General features: G+C 42.6%; 1 protein-coding gene across 1 annotated transcript in view; it reads left to right on the forward strand.

The window, feature by feature from the left end:
• ZNF598 (zinc finger protein 598, E3 ubiquitin ligase) overlaps positions 1 to 17,048 on the forward strand; it is an 824,015-nt gene that overhangs the window by 565,711 nt on the left and 241,256 nt on the right. The gene's annotated exons all lie outside the window — the stretch shown is intronic.

Raw genomic sequence — 17,048 nt, forward strand, 5'->3', positions numbered from 1 at the left:
AAGAGGGTCCACCATATGAAGGAACTTGCCATGACTTAATAAATTCAGTCCCAGCAGTATCACTCTCTTGCAGAGTTCTTTTCTTCATTAGGACCCTTTTTAATTTCTTTAAGTATTCAGGTTTTCTAATACCTTGACAGGAATTGACCCCATTTGTAAGTCAAAGAATGGTTATAGTTCACAAAATTAGTATAGCTTCAGTCTTTAAAGTTTTCCAAGATTGCTTTTTCCAACACTAGCAAGTATCCAGAATTTTCTTCTGAGTTGAATGGAGTTACATTTATTCTTAGCGTATTTAACTATGGAAAATCCTCTTTCTGTGACCAGTGGACATGGAGGTCACAGAGACAGAGAGGAATAGAGAGAGCAGGCAGCCAAATCAGACAGAGGCAGGTCTTTATAACAACTAATAGGGATCAGTTCTCTTAAGTATAGTGGCGCCAGCCATTAAGAAAGACAGGGCTAACCGTTTTGGTGGGGATACATTGGCAAATCTCCATCTTCTGAGAACATCTCTTTCTGAATTGGAGCCTTCACACAGCTTCCCTTACTAAGAAACATGGACATATGCAGCACACATCTGCCATGCCTCAGGCTTTACAGACTTCAGTTATTTTGATACTCCCAGTTACAAACTAGGGATTGTTCAGGATTTTAATAAATTGATGGAAGCTTATTACAGTGTGGCAGAGATTGCAGCAGGCCCACAACCAGTCCATGTTTTTAGGGTCCCAGCCCAGCAAAAGGAGAGAGAAGACTATTCCCTTAGATAATCTGATTCTTCTCAGGAGATTTGGTGTGTACTTTCCAGAAGCTCCCACACTGAGGTACAGTCCAGATGTTGAGACTGTTTTCTTCAGATTTACCACCAGATAATGTGTTCTTTGTGGAAATCTTCAACAATGTGAGAGAAATTTTAAATAACAGTACCATAAAGTATGAGACACAAAAACAAAAACGATATCTTAATCTGTTTGGTCCCCAAAGGAATCCAGAGTCGCAACAGGAATTGCAGTATGTGAAGCATTTGATTATGCCTTTTGCGACTATTTGAGCTAGACTCGCACTGCCTGCTGCAGAACATTTCATTAAGTTGTAGAACATTCAACAGAACAGGCTTTCTAGTACATTTACAGAAGTCTGTTAGTGGATTTGGCAGTTGTTTCTGTAGATGTCATTAGTGGCTTTAAATTGGTTCCAAGTCCAAATACTTGCCCTGACAATAGTGAGTAAGTTATTAAAGAGAAAATTTATATACATTTACAACACTTGCTTACAAGGCTCCTAATTGTTAGTCATACATGGCAAAGTATCAGGGTGAGATCCTAAACCAAATTGAAAAGCTTGCCTTAACAAGGATAAAACATTGAGAATTCATGTCTGCTTACATCAGACTGTGGAGGAAGTGAACTAGCACATTATTAAATGCAAGTATGATGCAATAGATGCGTCTAGGTTAGCACTTCAGTGTTCAGGATTAGTAAACTTCCCTCTTTTGGAGTTTAGGAACTTCCAGAGGATATGAAATGGCAGCTGCTTACTGCACCCTTTGCCAGGGATTGATTGAAGTTCATTATATTAATTACTACTGCAGTAGCCTTAGCTATATGTGTTGTATCTTACCAAGGATATAGCAGCTGGCCAGCTTCCAAAGCTTCACGGCACCTTCCATGCAACCAAACTGTCAGGTAGCTTGAGCTGAGATGACAGGTTTGGATGCGAAGCCCTTCAGGGTTTACTGTTGCTGAAGACTGTGCTCCCCTGAAGCTTTCAAGGGTTGACTGCCTGTGCACTTTGCTGGGCAGATAAATGCCTTTTGTGTTGCTGTTTTATCACTTTCCTCTTTGAAAACCTGTCGTGATGCAGTAACATACTTTTAAACAATGTGCTCATTTTTCCTGCAAATTTAAGTGTTGTAAAGTAACTGAAAACATTTTTTTTTTTGTGAGAAAGTTGTCTTTATTTTACCTTTGTGGGGCCGGCATAGTGTTTTAAAGTGCTTCTTACTGTGTTTTTCTGACAAAAAAATTAACTGGTCTTCCCCTGGGAAAAAGACTCCATTTTGGAGGGACAATGTAGCAGGCTACTGGGCCCCATGGTCAGTTCTTCCAGCTACAAAAAGAAAAAATTAGGCAAACAGCTTTTGCCACCACAGCAAGCTAGCAGTTTGCCTCAAGTTGAAGATGGGTGATTCTGCTGTGGCCATTTGGACTTTTGACCACTAATATTTTACCCCGGATCCCCTGTGATGTAGCACCTACAGCCATTATGGACTTAAGAGTTAGCCACATCCTGTGTAGCTGCTGAGGTCCCCTTAGTGGACAAGGGAGAGGCACACTTATAGGTCCTGAGAGAGGGAACAGAAAAGGTTTCCCTGTTGTATCAGAATGTTATACTGTGCTTATCTGTTTTGAAGCTACTGCTGTCATTAGTAACACAGTCCAATTTTTCCTGTCAAAAAGAAATAGAAAAGCAAGCATGTATCTACTCTTCACATTTCTTTGGATAGGAGTAGTTTACTGTGTCTAGCTCTGGGTTTAATTCTGGCTGTTGATACTTGTAAAATATGTTCTGTTAAAAGAAAGAGGGATACCTCTTTTCCTGAAGATTCAAGATTCTGAATATAAACAGGAAGATGCAGGAGCAGATACTGTTTGTTTCCTTAAATGTATGCATCAGACTCTGAGGAGAGCTTTGTTTTCGAATCTGCCTGTGGGGGTTTCTCTTTCACATCGTCAAAAGAACACCTGAGACTGTTGCTAGAATGTGTCAGTGGGAAAACACACAGATTTCTCAGTCCCTTAGAAAATATTGTGTTGCTGCAGAGGTATTTCCCAGATCCTGCATCCATTCTGCATTTTCTCTCTGCTTTAGAGCATGCGTGTATTACTGCCTGCAGTTTTCCTGATAGTTGTCCCTAAAAAGGCAGAGAGAATGTATAAAGTTCCTCAGTCTTTTAAAATTTGTATACACCTTTCCCCAAACCTGAGCCAACAGCTATAGCTCTACTTGATCTCACTGCTGCTAAGCACCTAGTCAGTTCCCTTCCTGCTGTTTCTGATAAGTATGGAAACATTATTGATGGTTATGGGAAAAAATGTATACTTTTACAGTTTTGATTTTCATAATTTTGAATTGTATGGCTCATGTTCTAACTGTAAAAGTATGAGTAATGTTTTATCTGCAGGTTCTTTGTGTGAGGAAAAATCTGCTTTAAATAACTTGGTTTCTTCTATTGCACAGGTCACTACTCATTGTTTGCAGTGTGTGTATGACTGTGCTGAAACTTCTGCAAAGGCTATTGTCATTGGTACAGACTGTTCTGAGGAGATTTGCATGGCTGCATTTTCAGAATCACCCAGATAATGATAAGAATTAGATTTTAAATTCACCCTTCGATGGAGATGTAGTGTTTGACCCCTCTGCTGCAGTGATCATCAAAAAGCATTATGAAAAGGGAGAGCTGATCCAGGGAATCTCAAGGTTTTCAGCCCTCCTTTTTCCAAATTGGGATTTTCCATCTCCCCATCCAGTTTTGATAAAAATAAGAAAATCTGAACAAAATCCAGGTAAACAGACATTTAGGAAGAAACGGCAAAGGGGTACCAAAAAAAGTCTCAAACCTTCCAAAACCAAGGACTGTCCAGGTCTGACTATTCAAGAGACTGTGTGATCCCCTCACACCCTGGCCCCTTCTTTCTTCCAGAAAGTCAGAATCTCCATTTTTCTTTCTATCAGTAGATAGTTTCAGACAAATGGGTACTGAAAATGATTTATCAAAGTTATGGATGGCAGTGGGAGGGAAGTTCTTTGGGGTCATTCCTCATCCTCCAGACCAAACTCTCTTGTTTTCAACAGTTCTTCATCACATGCTGTTCCAAGGAGTGATGGAACCAGTTCCTCCTTCCCAAGTGGGGAAGAGGTTTTATTCAGAGATGTTCCTGGTACCAGAGAAAGAAAATGCTCAGAGGCCACATCTGTATATCTCTTTACTAAACCTGTTTGGTAGTGCCCAAGTTTAAAATACTGTCACTTTACAACCTGTTACTTCTACTACCTCTTTCAAGTTTCATAGTAAAATCCAAGTAAAAACCAGAACGGAAGAAACTGAAGATCCTACGTGGTACAATGAGAAAGTTATGACAAGGGCAACCACACTGTAAACCATATACAAAATCTTTAATGATGTAAACAAAGTAAAATAATAAAAACTAGTGAGGCATTAAAAAATTGTTGGATAAAACGGATAAGCGCTTTTGGGAACTATCCTTCAGATCCATCCAATCAAAAATTTTCTATACCATGTATAAAAACAATTAGCCAGTAAAATTAAAATATGGGCCTACGCTTCTTTAAAGATCGGCTTTATCGAAAAAAAAAAAAACATTCAAACCTAGGGATTTGTCCACTTGCAAATCTGATATCCAGTAGGATTCAATCACTTCAGTTCTATTCAGTATATTTCAATATGTTCGATATATTTTTATAATTCGCTATTCCTGTCTTGTTCTTCTGAATCTGCAAAACCATGAAAGAAAAAAACATGTCCTTTGTTTCTTCACATGCTGGGCTAATGCATTATACTGTGAGAGCAACCTTGTATCGCTCATATGTTGTAATATATTTATTTATTTTTATTTATTTATTTGCAGTTGTTTAACCCGGATAGTCCATTGGGCCTAAAGGACCCGTTTTCAATGGAGTCCTGGGGAGAAAAGCTCCACATACAGATTATACCAAGATTAAGTTCCACACATAGATTACATGAAGATTACAGAGAGTAGCATTGTACAATTTCTGGTTATGAGACAGATCAAATATATTATAATCAAAAGTATTAAAAGTAGAATTTTTTTTTTTTTTTTTTTTAATTGGGATAGGTAGTTAGATGCAGTAGGCTAAGAGATTGCTAGGTACAAGTAAGGAGTTATATACTACAAGCAAGCATGAATTCGCTATCTGGGATTTGTAAGAAGGTGAAGAGAACGAAGAGTGGAGAGTAGGTTATGGGGGATGGGAGCAGGAGCATTGCCATGTTGACGTTAGATGAGAGTGAAGTAATTTTTTAAAGTATGGGAGGCTAGTGGTTGTACGAATGGATGGGGGGTAGGGAGTCCCATAGGCGTGCTAGTGAGAAGGACAGGAGGTTTTGTCCTGGGGGTGGAGGGGTCTGTAAACCTCAATAAGGTTTTGATTGTTTGATCTTAGAAGTCTTTGGGTGTGGTGCATTTTAAAGGTAGTTGAGAGGGAAGGACAGAGGTATGGCTGGAATATGAGTTTATGAGGATAGGTGAGCTGAGTGTAGGAGAGGTAGTTGGGAAGTTCTAGCCAGTTGAGTTTGTGAAGAGGTACACAGTGATGGGTTGATGATTTGTTGCTGGTGGCAAATCTGGCTATTTTATTGTAGCAAGAGGACAGTTTGGTTTTGAGAGATGATTGTAGGTTTGTTAGAAGAGGGGCACCATAGAGAAGGGAGGGAAGGAGAAATGTGGTAAAGAGTATGTTTTGTAGTTGTCGGTAGAGCATGCCAAGTTTTTCGTGGGTTTTTTTTATGTTTAGTAGTAGATGGGAGTTGAATTTAAGCTGGTCATTGATTTGGACTCCTAGTAGTTTGGTTTCAGACACCAGCTCAAGAGGTGTGTTATTTTGGCTGGTGATGGAGAATAAATTTCTATCAAAGTTATTAGTTTTAGAGGGAGTAAATATCATTAGTTTAGTTTTAGCAGCATTAAGTGCTAGATGGTTGTCTTTCATCCACTGTTCTGTGGAGGAGAAGGCATCTTGAGTAAGATTTAAAAGAGTTGGGATGGATGAGGCAGCACAGATAATTGTGGAAACATCTGCATATTGAATAATGTTTGCAAGAGGGATAGAGTGGAAAAAGTCATTAATGAAAATATTGAAGAGGAGGGGGCCCAGTATAGAACCTTGTGGGACACCTGTGGGGGTGTTGAGAAAGGAGGAGGTGGCTTCTGACAACCCCAGATCTGATCTGCTTAGTTGTCCTTGTCATATCTTTCAAGTTTCCTGCTAAGAGTAGACCTAAAAGTTGCTTATCCACATCTCTATTCATCCAGACTTCAGAGGTTTCTTAAGGTTTTCTGGGTCTGGATCACATTATCAGTTCTCTGCCTTACCTGTTGGACTATCAACTGCACTGAGTGTTCACAAAGTGTTTAGCCCCAGTTAAAGCTCTTTGCAGACTACATGGTATCCACATTTTTACATATTTAGATGACGTGGTTATCTTGTATGGTCTTTTTTCAAAGTGTCAGGAATCCTATTTTTTGAGTGAGGGATCTCTTACACATGCTTTCACAAGGGATAAAAGTACAAGGGATGTGAGACACCATGGACAGATACAAGCACATAAATATCAAAGAGCTGCTTGCCATGATCAAGACACTCAACTTTCTGAACAATCTTTCATCCCTGGGACCTCTTCTAGTGGTTGCAAACAATATCACAGTCTTGTAGCACATCAGCAAGCAGGGTGGAACCAGATCTTACCGCCTTTCGAGACTAGCCATGTCAGCTTGAGCTGTAGCTTCATAGTTCATTCTCATTTTACAGGCATCCTACATTCCGTCAAGAGAAAAATTATGTGGCAGACAAACTGACCAGGACCAGAGCAGATTATAATGAATGGGGACTAGATAGGGGATCTTCCAAGATTTCATCCCTCTGTAGGGACTTCCTTAAGTAGACCTCTTTGCCTCATCTGAGAACAATTAACAGGCAAGATTTTGTTTTAGGACTCCATGCAAGTAGGCCTGGAAGACGGCTGATTTTCTTTGGACAAGCATGTACCTGTATGCTTCTCACCTTTCCACTGATATCTAGGGTACTAAAGATTCAGAAGGAATCCCCTAAGCTCATTGTGGTTACTCTCTTCTGGCCCAGGCAGCCGTGGTTCTCCCTTTTGGAAATGGCCAGGAGCAATTACCACAAGCTTCTTCACAGACTGGGTCTACTCACATAAGAATAGGGATGTTTGATATACCCTCCCCCCACCCCACCTCCATCAGTCAACTTCAATTGACTGCTTGGATGATAGGGTCTTAATTCCTTTTAGGCACCTGTTTACTGAGGATGTACAGCAGGTGCTAATAGAGGCAAGAAAGCCTGCTACTAGAAAATCGTATATTAGCAAATGCACAAGATTTTCCAGGGGTACCATGCCAACAACATAACCAGCACCCATTCAGGGCTAGTTGTTCTGTAGTTTTACAGTATTTGTGCGAGTTACTATCCTATTGCCCTTCTTATTCCTATGCCTGTCGAGGTTAATTTATCAGCCATTTCAGCATGTTTGCCCAAAAATGCATTCTCATGTCAAAATGGTTTTGCATGAGAGGCCTCCAAAGAAACATTCACCCTCTCCTTGGGATCTTAATTTTGTATTAGAGAAGCCAATACTTGCGCTGTTTTAATCCGCTAACCTGGTTATTCTGAGGTTATTAACATGGAAAACAATTTTACTGATTGCTCCAACCTCTGCAAGAAGGGTATCTTGAGTTGCAAGCTCTTATGGTGTCAACCTTATCTCATTTTTCCATAGGGAGAGGGTTTCTTTATGAACTAATCCTTCTTTTCTGCCTAAAGCGGTATCTGAAATTACTTTAGCCAAACTATCTATTTTCCAGTTTTCTTTCCTGAGCCTAAAAAAAATGATACTATATACCTTGGGTGCCCACAGGCAAATTGGGCACTATCTTGACAGAACTAAATCTTGTACGTCTTTGGACTGATTGTTCATTTCTTCTGAATGTAAGAAGGGACAACCTGTCAAAACAGACAGTTTCCAAATAGTTGTCTAAGGCTATTGCCTTTTGCTAGACTCACCATAACAAGTTATTCCAGGCAGGGTGAAGGCCCACCCTACTAGAGCCTTGGCTTCATCTTTGGCTTTTTGGAAAAGGTTGGATTCTAGAAATATTACAGAAGCTGTTACTTGGTCCTCTGTATGTAGTTTTACAAAGTACTATAAGCTAGATTCCTTGACTAGGTCCAGGTCAGGCTTTGCTAGGACCATTCCCCAGGGGCTCCTGGACTTTCTGCTTCCATCTCTAAAATGTAGTTAGCTAAGGGCAATATACCTTTATAGCCAAGGATACTACAGCAAGTGTGATGAACATGGTACAGTTGTCTAAGTAAACTTAAAATAACAGTAGATGGTCGAATGATCACTTCTTCATTTGCCTGTCAGTCCCTCCATCCCCCTTGTTTCTTGGTATGCTTTTTATGTCAAGGTGTGGATGTTTGTTTATTATTGTCCCTAGCTTTGCCCTTTCAGGGCTCAGCCTCCCTCTTTCTGTTGGCAGGTAAGCTCTGAAGGGCTTCACACCCAAACCTGTGTTTTAGTCAGCTCAGCTTGAGCTGCTTGATAGTTTGGGTGTGTGGAAGGTACTCTGAAACTTTGGAAGTGGGCTGGGTGTTAATCTTTGCCAGGATTTAATCCATATAGCTAAAGCTACTGCAGCACTGATCATTCAGACGTACTGTTATGGCACGTTTTCTTACATAAGTGATCTTCAGGCTTCACTCCTAGAAATTTTTTTAAGAAACTGGAGGAAAAAGTGGAAAATATAGTGATTGCTAGTAGCTCTTCCATTTTTTCCTTCCTTCCCCAGATACTATGGAAATTGGGCCCATTTTTTGCTGCTGTACTGAGGGTCAGCAGCCCAAGTAGATGAGAGCTTTTAGAAACAGAAATGGCAATGAAAGAAGTTTGCAATTTGAGGCCTGCTGGCAACAGCTTCAGTGGCCCCTTTTATTAGTCATGAGTACATAAGCCGTAACTCCCCTTTCCTTCCCCTTCCATTGCCATACCTATTCTCCTTCTTTTTCTAAGGGGCAGGCTGATCCTTTTTTGAAAGAACTGGGTGGAGTTAACTTCAGACAAATGGATGATCTGATGTTGTTTATCTTAATTTATCCTTGACGTTTAGGACTCTGTTCCAATTCTCGGAACGGGCTTAGCCATTATAACAGCTCATGCAAGCCAAAAACTCTCAAGCTGAGTCTCTACCAGAATGCCCCTCTCTAAATTACCTCTGATCTCATTTGCCGCTCTTGTTGCACCTACCATCATTGGTAGTTTTTCCTCATTTTTTCATACCTTGCTGTCTCCCTTTACTTTTAATGTGAGTGTGCCTTTTCCTGACTACTAGTAACCTCTTTCTACAATCGATGGTAGTACTTTCTCTCTCCCTACCTTTTTGGTAGTTCTGGCCTACCATTGCTTTCTCTGTGTGTGTATGCTTCTCCTTTGCGGTTTGCTGATTATTTTTTTCCATTTTAACATCTGACATTTCCTTATTTTCGTCTCTTCCTCCTAAATCAGAACATGGACAGATGATTCATTCGTTGCCGGCGCCCCCCTCAGCTCCGTCAGCAAAAAAACACAAATCTTTGGCTCCCACACCTCCTGCGGAACCAAAGTCTAAAATTAAGAATCTTTCGGAACCATCTTATTCTGCACTGTCTGCCGTAACTACCTCGGCACTACAGGTCTCTGTGCCGACCATTTTGGTACCGACTGCTTTAGCTTCCCTGTCGGTACCGGTTCCACCTGTGACTCTACCAGAAATGTTGGAACCAATATCTCCCAGGACAAAATATTCCTTTTCTATCGATCCCTTTGTTGGACAGCTCCCTAGTCCATTCCTAGAAAGACCATAACCCCCCCCCCCCCTCAGGCTTCTCTGTTCCTCCAAAAGTCTGACTGAAGTTGATGTGAGATTGGATTAGCTGCCAAGGATCTTTCTGTCTCTTCCCAGGCCCCACTCCCTTCTGAGGATGGGGCTTTCTCTCCCAGGACTCCACCAAACGTTCCTTCTCTAGCCTTCTGTGAGGGCTTAGAGCTTACTACTGTGATTCCTCCGGCTCCAGCTGCTCCAGTGCTGACAGCCTTTTACACCTTTGGTTCCAGGGTCTCCCTTGATTTCTTCAGTTCTGTCCGAACTGACTGACTTCCAGGGCCGTAGCTCTGCTGCCGGGTCTAAGGGTCTCAGATCGACTCCATAGGTTGGTATTAGGCTATCGGCCCTAGGGCCTATACAAGCCTAGCCATAACAATTCTCTGGCTATTTCTTCCCACACTGTTTACTTCCCTGGACCCCTGTCTAGCAGGGTGACTGACTTGATCCCCATCTCCCATCCAATCATCAAGGTTCCTTTTGAAGAGGGCCAAAGAGGCGCTTTGCTTGACATGTATGGGCAATCTATTCCAGAGTCTGGGGAGTCTCTGGGTCAGGAACCTATCCCTCCAGCATGTTTTGTTCATTGTGATGCCAAGGTTTAGATCCCTGGAGCTTGTCTCTGAGAGATTGGGATTTCTTTAAGTGTAGCATGTCCAACAGCTCTGGGTTTGACATGGCCTTGTATGTTAAGCAGAGATCGCCTCTGAGTAGACAATATGCCACAGAGTATAGGTGGAGTTTTTATAGACGGTCAGCATAGGGCTTCTGCTTTAGGCCTGCGATTCTTTTAGTGAGGTATTTCTGTGGCCTTTCCAGTTGTTGCAGATGTCTTGAGAGGTACATACCAAATGGGACGTTGTATTCTATAATGGGTCTAATGAGGGATGAGTACATTGGGACAATGACCTTCTTTTTTCTGGATGAAAAGCCCTTAGTGATAAGGTGTGCCACATAGAAGGATTTCCTGACTGTTGTGGTAATGTGGTTATTGAAGGTGAGACCACTGTCCACCTGTGTCCCTAAGTCTCTCATCACACTTTTGGTGTTTAGTGTACTGCCACCTATGTGGTAGTTCACAGGTGCATGTTTTTTTCCGAAATGGGATAACTATACATTTCTTGGCATTGAGCTTGAGCCCATGGCTCCGGCTCCACTTTATTTATTTGGAGTCATCCTTGACTGTTGGAGCTTCAGCTGACATGGACTCTGCCTCGGCTTCCACTTTGGCGGTAGGTTTCTTGGAGCGGGGTGGGACCATGGTTCCGAGGTTGTCTTTCTCTGTTCCTGGCTCCCGTCCCTCTTCAGGGGGACCTGCCTTTCAGGTTATGGAGAGGGCATTGGGCTCTGCAGGTCTTCAGCTGGTCCCCCCCATATCGGAGTATTACCCCGGGACTCCCTCTCGCCCAGAGCTGTCACCAACCTCCACGCCCAAGCAGCGAGCAACAAAGCTGCATGATACTCCTGTGCAGGGCTCTTCTTCCGAGTCCTCCTCCGAGATTCCCACTGAGGAGACGCCCTGGAAAAAAATGTGCAAGAAGAAGCACTTAGATTCCCCAGAGGAATCTGTCACAGAAGACACTGACTTTGATGATGGGGAGGATTCCCCTCGGTCACCCCCATGAAGATGTCTGCTTTGGAGATATTCTAGAAATTCAGAAAGAGAGGGTGAAATTGGAAAACCAAAGACCCTACCTCTGAGAAGTCGGTGCACCTGCAAGCCTTTGGTGCTCGCCCATCTACTTCCTGGGTCACACCTCCTGCTGATGACCTTATTAAATTGATTGCTCAGCAGGCTTGAAAGGCCCCTGACTCTGTAGAGCCAATTCCCAGCAGACCAGACAAAATTCTTTCAGCACCAGAATATCACCAGCATTGGGTTAAAGGGTTAACAATAGATGCCATGGTGGTTGTGGCAACCACCAAGAAGGAACTTGCAGAAGAGAATTCCACTGCTCATCCCCCTAATCGATGGTCCAGGGCAATGGACAGATTCGGAAAGTGAGTGTATACATCATTGACCTTTGCTTAAAGGTATTTGAATTTTATGGCACATTTTACGAGGCTCCTGAAGGATCTGATCAAGGAGTTGTTCAGATACCCTTGCAAGATCTGTTTCTGAGGATGTCCAAGATAAAGTGGCTTCCCAGCTGGCTACCCTGGAGTCTATTCCCAACTCGTCCATAAGGCTCTTCGCACATGCAGCCAAAGGGACGATTAAGACAGCGGGATCCAGCGTTGCCATAAGACGACACACCCGGATGCACTTGTGTGTTTGCAGAGCCATTTAAGTCTTCTTTCATCAGTGCTCCTTTTGACGGGTCTTCCTTGTTTGGCCTCAAAGTCAGAGAAACGTTTGCCAGGTGCGAGATTCTGTCTGCAATGGGCATACATTTTTTCTGCTCCCCAACGGTCCTACTAGGAACGAGAGGAGTTGTAAGATGTGGTTCAAAAAATCCCAAGGACCTTTTCAGGACACGCATAGCGGTAGCTCCCCTTGGGGCAGTGGGGGAGCTCCAATGGGAGACGCTGATCCTACAGCAGAGGTGGCCTGCAAAATCAGTTTTCCAGAAGTTCTTTCTCTGGGAAACTCTACCAGCGCTCCTGAAAGTAGGCCCAATTGCTTAACTGTGAAAGCATTCAGGGGAAGATTCTCTTTGCACTTGAGAGCCTGGTGACAACTTTAGATACTTGGGTGCAACGGATCCATTGCCAAAGGTTACCACATCCCCATTACTCTCAGTCCAATATCGAGAAGAAGACTCCCCGATGTTGCACCCAGTCAAAGGGATCAAGCAGCCCTCGAAATTCAGAAGCTGTAGAAAGAGTCATCCCAAGAAGTCCTGCAAGACCAGATAGGATCTGGATTTTACTCTAGGTTCTTTTTGGTGCCAAAAAAGACAGGGGACTTGAGTCCAATTTTAGATCTCAGCCTTCTGAACCAGTTTGTTCAGCAAGCAAAATTCCAGATGGTCATGGTTCAGTCTATCCTTCCCTTCTTAGTGGAAGATGATTGGATGCGATGTCTAGATCTTCAGGACGCGTATTACCACACAAAAATGGACAATCGCTCCAGAAGGTTCCTCCGATTTCGGCTTGGAGCCAGTCGTTTTCAGTTCAGAATGCTGCTTTTTGGCCTCACCACAGCCCCCAGGGTGTTCAAGTGTTTGTCAGCAGTGATATCTCATTTGAGGCTTCATGGATTCCAGGTGTTTCCTTATCTAGACAACTGGCTCATCACCACTCCCTCCAGGCATCTACTGCTTCAAGCAACAGATTTCATTTTATGCCTTTTTGCTCATCTGGGCATTACAGTAAATCATTCAAAATCCCAACTAAATCTGACTCAAAATTTAGAGTTCATAGGAGCCCACCTAAATTACCAACACTTGTACAGCATCCCTTCCTCTACACAGAAGATAAGATCCCAAGTGCAAGCCATTCTTTCCAACAGCAGGGGCCCTGCACTTTTAGTTCAAGTTCTAGGATCAGTGGCAGCAGCCATCACCTTAGTTCTACTAGTAAGATTTCACATGTGATTACTACAGTGGCTTTTGCCAACCCAGTGGTCCATCCTGACACATCATTAGCACATCCCATTTTAATCACCAATCGTTGCAAGAAGGGCTTATTCTGGTGGATGGAATCCGAAGAAATCGTATTAGCAATCCCTTCTTTCTACCACAGCCAAGGCCATAGTGACCACAGATGCCTTCCAGATGGGGTGGGAGGCATTATCTGGGCCAGAAAGTCCAATGCACTTGATCCCCGATGGAGGCCAATCTGCATATCAACGTTCTGGAACTCAGGGCAGTACTCTTAGCGTTGCAAGCCTTCCAAGCGGTCTTCCCTGTAGGAACGTTTGCAGTTCAGTCGGACACCATGTTAGTAGTCTGGTACTTCAACAAACAGGGCAGAGCCAAGTCTTACCCTCTGTGTTGAGAAGCTCTCAGGGTGTGACAATGGGCAATATCCTCCAACTGCTTTCTGATAGCAATGCACATTCTGGGGAGTTTGAACGCAATTGCAGACAAACTGAGCAGATGCATTCTCCTGCCTCATGAGTGGTCTCAATCCAAGAGTAGCGAAGGTTTTCCCCGACTGGGGCCAGCCTTGCTGCAACCTTTTTGCATCACCCCTGAACAGCAAGTGCAGAAGCTACTTTGAACTAATCCGCCCTCAGGGGGAGCCTCCAAGAGGTGGTCTCCTTCACAATTGGCCCTCGGGACTGCTCTGTGCCTTTCCCCCCTTTCCTTAAAGAAAGCTGTCAGGTTGAAGGGCAAAGTGATCCTCATTGCCCCCTTTTGGCCTTGGCAAGTCTGGTTCCCCTTTCTATGGCCTCATCTAATTCACCGTCCATGGACTGTAGACCCAGTTCCTGATCTTCTGTTTCACCCAAGGACTGGTGCACCCCAATCCTCAGAACCTGAAGCTTATGGCTTGGTGCCTCCAATTCCATTAATCTCCAGGCAGAAAAATTTATCTCCACTTCAAAAAAATGTATTGGCTTCTCATTAACCTTCCACCAGGAAGCTTTACCACAACAAATGGAAAAGATTTTCCTTTTGGGCACACAATAATGTTCTTAATCCTTTTTCAGCACAAACTGAAAAGGTATTAGAATTTTTAGCTATGCTCTTTGTACAAGGAGCCTGTGCTTCTACAGTTAGGGTTCAACTAACTGCTATTTCCAGTTTTCACAATGGCTTTGGAAGATCACCGTCTCATCTCCCACAGATTGTTTAAAGTGTTTATGAAAGGAACCTTACAGTTGAAACCACCTTATAAGGATCCTCTAGTTCCTTGGGATCTGACTGTGGTTCTGCAGTCTTTGGTCCTTTCCACCTTTGAACCGACAGTTTCCTGTGACTTAGTTTCTTTCATGGAAGACCATTTTTCTGATAGCCATTACCTCTGCCAGAATTTCCTAAGTACAAGCACTATCTTCAAAATCTCCATATTAAATTTTTCGTAAGGATAGGGTTTTTCTAAGCACCAACCCATCATTTCTACCAAAAATGGTCTCAGAAATGAATATTAGTCCATTGCCTTGCCTGTTTTCTTCCCAAATGTTTCCAACAAAGGTGAATATTAATTGCATTTGCTGGATGATCACAGGCAATTACGTTTCTACCTCAGCAGAACTAAAGAATTTAGAAAAGTGGACCAATTATTTGTCTCTTTCCGGTCTTTTTTCTGGGGAAACCTGTTTTGAAAGTCACCTTCTCAGGATTGTTAAGAAACTGCATTACTTTCATCTATAAATCAAAAAATCCCTAATTACCAACACCAGTGAGAGGGCATTCTACTAGGGCAATAACCACATCTGCTGTTTTCTATTCCAAGGCTTTCATGGATGAATTATGCGCAGCAATGTGGGCTACTCTCCATACCTTTATCACTCATTACAAGTTGGATCTGGTCTCCAGGGGAAGAATGTCCTTTGGCTCTATGGTTCTCAGGAATATCCTTTCATAAGGCCTCCTAAGGTACATGGTAGCTGGGGATGCAGTCCCATATGTCAAGGACAGATGAAGATTGACAACATCAGGTAAAACTTATGTACTTACCATAACTTTCCATCTGTGTTGTCTTTATTTATCTTTGACACCCCGCCCTCCTTCCCCCTCCTGCAGACTCTGTGGAGGATCGGACACTTGTCCTGGTTATTTTATCAGGTATTACCTTGGACATAGCCTATTCAAATCTATGTAGTTGTTCTTCTGTCTTACCGTGTAGCTGCAAACTCGATCTCAGGTCATCTGGAGAGGGCCATCCCAGATAGAGACTTAGCTTGAGAGTTTTTGGTTTGCAAGAGCTGTTATAATAGCCGAGCCAGTTCCGAGAAATGGAACCAAGTCCCAAACGTCAAGGATAAATGAAGATCAACAACACAGATGGAACGTCATGGTAAGTACATAACTTCTTTTTAAATCTCATTACTTCAGGGTACAAGATAGAAATTCAAGACCTTGCCATTAGTGGAGATAACCCATCCCAGAGGATGAGTTGGAGTTAGTTTTCAGTAATTCCCTTCTGACCCAAGAAGTAATAGAAAGTGAACAGGGCAAAGACATTTACTCCATGCCTTTTTGTTGGGTTCATGAAAGACTGTGGTTATGTGGTATCTAATGGGGGGGGGGTGTACATTCTGAGCTACTTTGCAGACTAGCCATGCAACCAGGCATGATTGGTAAGGCTTTGTATATTCCCTCAGAACTGAACAGTGTGATGGATAATTAATTTTCTGCAACCATAAATGCAATCTAAAGTATCCTTCATCAGGTAAAAGAAAAAAAAATGGAGGGCATCACAGAAAAAGGTTGCTTGCATCCACAGACTGTCATCGATTTGCAAAGTTCTGCATAAGACCCCCATCAGAAAAACATGAAGGTTGGTATCTTTTCTTGCCATGGAACAGTATTTCTCTGAGTACTCCAGTGGCTCACTATTGAAATGTTGAGACTCTAGCAGTAAGCCCCAAAATAAAGGGGGAGGGTGACCGGTAAGAAAAAGTGAATGTCAAACATCGCTTTTCTCCTATAACTCTTGAGATGTAACTTGCAGTAATAAATCTCAGAATTTCACATGGTTACCATATTCCTACTGCTGTGTTACCCAAAGGTCTGCAAGAAGGTAAGGGCAGAAATATCCAAGATGAGTCTTGTTGCCTCTTTCTGAAGCAGTATTGCTACTCCTGCAGGTAAGCAGAGAATCTCCTTTCTCTCTCTTTGACAGTTGACCCACTGACCCTTCTTATTGGAGCCCTAGTGCTCCAAAATGTCCAGGGACTGTGACATACTGCATGGATGATCTGATATTTATTCATTTCTAGTACCTTTTGTTCCCAACCCCCAGTAGACCTGCTTAACTTTATGGAGACCAAGTAACCTAATATAATAAACTCATATCCGGCAGAGTAGAGGAAGTTGTTCTTTTGGTACAGCCAGTGGTGCCAGATTCCCAGTGCAAAAGGCTTCCATAGCATTCTCTTAGCCTTTTTCTTTAGTAGGTCTTGCGTACTTCTCTGTTTAAAATATGTTTCATTCAGCATGGCTTTGTTTGGATTAGTCACTAACCACATGCCTGTAAAATTGTTTCTCGGAAAGGTTCATCATCTCTCTGTACGTAGGAGAGCTTTTTCCCCTTTTTGAAACCCTAACTTTGTCTTAATAAAACTGACCTTGAATCCTTTTCTAAGTTAAGAATCAAAACCACACTGTGTTTGAAGTTTCTTTTCTAAGTTGCAGAATCCCCCCCCCCCCAAGCAAGCAAGCAAGGAAAACGAGAGAATCTTGCATCTGCTAGAAGTAAGTGGAATCTTCCCATATGTCACGCATACTGCTT

The sequence above is a fragment of the Protopterus annectens genome, chromosome 12.part0, assembly GCF_019279795.1.
Source record: "Protopterus annectens isolate FY-2018-M chromosome 12.part0, PAN1.0, whole genome shotgun sequence".
Classification (NCBI taxonomy): Eukaryota; Metazoa; Chordata; order Ceratodontiformes; family Protopteridae; genus Protopterus; species Protopterus annectens.